We start from the raw sequence: 3,765 nt of genomic DNA on the forward strand, positions 1-3,765 counted from the left end.
TTGGTATGCGGGCCTCTCCCGTTCTGGAGCACAGGCTCCAGACACGCAGGCTCAGCAGCCATGTCTCATGGGCCCAGCTGCTCCACAGCATGTGGGATCTTCCTGGACCGGGGCATGAACCCGTATCTTCTGAATCGGCAGGCAGACTCCCAACCACTGCGCCACCAGGGAAGCCTGGTTTTGTTTTGAGGTTACGTGTCTTTGTTATTTTTTTTCACTGTTTTTGTCACCTTTATTATAAATATGTAGACTCAATCATTAATTTATATTAATAGAAGCAGGATCTTAACCTGCTAATTTTTAAAATTTAATTTAAATTTTTATACAGCTGGTTTTTATTTATTTTTTTATAATTTATTTTTTGAATTTTTGAATTTTATTTTATGTACTTTTTTATACAGTAGGTTCTTATTAGTTACCTATTTTATACAGATTAGTGTATATACGTCAATCCCAATCTCCCAATTCATCACACCACCACTACCCTCCCCTGCCACATTCCCCCTTTGGTGTCCATACATTTGTTCTCTACATGTGTGTCTCTATTTCTTCCTTGCAAACTGGATCATCTGTACCATTTTCTAGATTCCACATATATGCATTAATATATGATATTTGTTTTTCTCTTTCTGACCTACTTCACTCTGTATGACAGTCTCTAGGTCCATACATGTCTCTACAAATGACCCAGTTTCATTCCTTTTTATGGATGAGTAATATTCCATTGTATATATGTACCACATCTTCTTTAACCATTCGTCTGTCAATGGGCATTTAGGTTGCTTCCATGACCTGGCTATTGTAAAGAGTGCTGCAATGACCATTGGGGTGCCTGTGTCTTTTTAAATTATGATTTTCTCTGGGTTTATGACCAGTAGTAGAATTGCTGGGTCATATGATAATTCTATTTTTAGTTTTTTAAGGAGCCTCCGTACTCTTCTCCATAGTGGCTGTATCAATTTACATTCCCACCAACAGTGCAGGAGGGTTCCCTTTTCTCCACACCCTCTCAAGCATTCGTTGTTTGTAGATTTTCTGATGATGCCCATTCTAATTGGTGTGAGGTGATACCTCATTGTAGTTTTGATTTGCATTTCTCTAATGATTAGTCATGTTGAGCATCCTTTCATGTGTTTGGTGGCAATCTGTATATCTTCTTTGGAGAAATGTCTATTTATGTCTTCTGCCCATTTTTGGATTGGGTTGTTGGTTTTTTTTAATATTGAGCTGCATGAGCTGTTTATATATATATTGGAGGTTAATCCTTTGTCCGTTGATTCATTTGCAAATATTTTCTCCCATTCTGAGGGTTGTCTTTTCGTCTTGTTTACAGTTTCCTTTGCTGTGCAAAAGCTTTTAAGTTTCATTAGATCTCATTTATTTATTTTTTTTCTATTACTCTAGGAGGTGGATCAAAAAAGATCTTGCTGTGATTTATGTCAAGGTGTTCTTCCTATGTTTTCCTCTAATAGTTTTATAGTGTCTGGTCTTGCATTTAAGTCTTTAATCCATCTTGAGTTTATTTTTGTGTATGGTGTTAGGGAGTATTCTAACTTCATTCTTTCACATGTAGCTGCCCAGTTTTCCTAGCACCACGTACTGAAGAGACTGTCTTTTCTCCATTGTATATTCATGCCTCCTTTGTCATAGATTAGTTGACCATAGGTGGGTGGGTTTACCTCTGGGCTTTCTATCCTGTTCCATTGATCTATATTTCTGGTTTTGTGCCAGTACTATACTGTCTTGATTCCTGTAGCTTTGTAGTGTAGTCTGAAGTCAGGGAGTCTGATTCCTCCAGCTCCTTTTTTTCCCTCAAGATTGCTTTGGCTATTCAGGGTCTTTTGTCTCTCCATACAAATTTTAAGATTTTGCATTGTAGTTCTGTTAAAAACATGCCATTGGTAATTTGATAGAGATTGCGCTGAATCTGTAGATTGCTTTGGGTAGTATAGTCATTTTCACAATAATGTTTCTTCCAATCCAAGAACATGGTATATCTCTCCAACTGTTTGTGTCCTCTTTGATTGCTTTCATCAGTGTCTTATAGTTTTCTGAGTACATGTCTTTTAACTCCATAGGTAGGTTTACTGCTAGCTATTTTATTCTTTTCACTGCAATGGTAAATGGGATTGTTTCCATAATTTCTCTTTCTGGTCTTTCGTTGTTAGTGTATAGGAATGCAAGTGATTTCTGTGCATTAATTTTGTATCTGGCAAATTTACCAAATTCACTGATTAACTCTAGTTAATGCAGATCCACCCAACTGCCAGCAGGTCCCAGTGCTGGACTCCTCACACCAAACAACAAACAGGACAGGAGCACAAACACATACATCACACAGACTATCTAAAGTCAAACTAAGCTCAAAGACAGCCCAAAACACACCACCTGACATGGTCCTGCTCATCAGACTCAGCTCCACCCACCAGAAAGCAGGCACCAGTCCCTCCCATCAGGAAGTCTACTCAAGTCACTGGACCAACCTCACCATGGGGGGCAGAGAACAGAAGCAAGGGGAACTACAACCCTGGAGCCTGAGGAAAGGAGACCTCACATACTGTAAATTAGACAAAATGACAAGGAAATAGGCAAACTACCTGAAAAAGAATTCACAGTAATGATAGTAAAGAGGATCCAAAATCTCGGAAATAGAACAGAGAAAATAAAAGAAACGTTTAACAAGGACCTAGAAGAACTAAAGAGCAGACAAACCATAATGAACAACACAATCACTGAAATTAAAAATACTCTAGAAGAAATAAATAGCAGAAAACTGAGGCAGAAGAACAGATAAGTCAGCTAGAAGATGGAATGGTGGAAATAACTGCCGCAGAGCAGAATAAAAAAAAAACAATGAAAAGAATGGAGGACAGTCTCAGAGACCTCTGGGACAACATTAAGCACACCAGCATTCAAATTACAGGTGTCCAAGAAGAAGAAAAAAAGTCTGAGAAAATATTTGAAGAGTTTATAGTTGAAAACTTCCACAACATGGGAAAGGAAATAGTCAATCAAGTCCAGGAAGTGCAGAGAGTCCCATACAAGATAAAGCCAAGTATAAACATGCCAAGACACATATTAATCAAACTAACAAAAATTAAACACAAAGAAAAAATATTAAAAGAGGCCAGGGAAATGAAACAAATAACATACAAGGGAATCCCCATAAGGTGAACAGCTGATCTTTCAGCAGAAACTCCACAGGCCAGAAGGGAGTGGTACGATATAGTTAAAGTGATTAAAGGGAAAAAAACTACAACCAAGATTACTCTACCCAGCAAAGATCACATTCAGATTTGACGGAGAAATCGAAAGCTTTACAGAAAGGAAAAGTTCAGTGTATTCAGAGACTTCAGCACCACCAAACCAGCTTTACCACAAATGCTAAAGGAACTTCTTTAGGCGGGAAACACAAGAGAAGGAAAAGACTTACAAAAACAAACTCAAAACAATTAATAAATTGGTAATAGGAACATACATATCAATAATTACCTCAAATATAAATGGATTAAATGTCCCATCCAAAAGACACAGACTGGCTGAATGGATATGTAAACAAGACCCATATATATGCAGTCTTTAAGAGACCCACTTAGGACCCAGGAACACATACAGAATGAAAGTGAGGGCGTGGAGAAAGGCATTCCATGCAAATGGAAATCAAAAGAAAGTTCGAGTAGCAATACTCATATCAGAGAAAATAGACTTCAAAATAAAGACTATTACAAGAGACAAGGAAGGACACTACATAACGATCAAGGGATC

Source organism: Phocoena sinus, chromosome 7, assembly GCF_008692025.1.
Source record: "Phocoena sinus isolate mPhoSin1 chromosome 7, mPhoSin1.pri, whole genome shotgun sequence".
NCBI lineage: Eukaryota > Metazoa > Chordata > Mammalia > Artiodactyla > Phocoenidae > Phocoena > Phocoena sinus.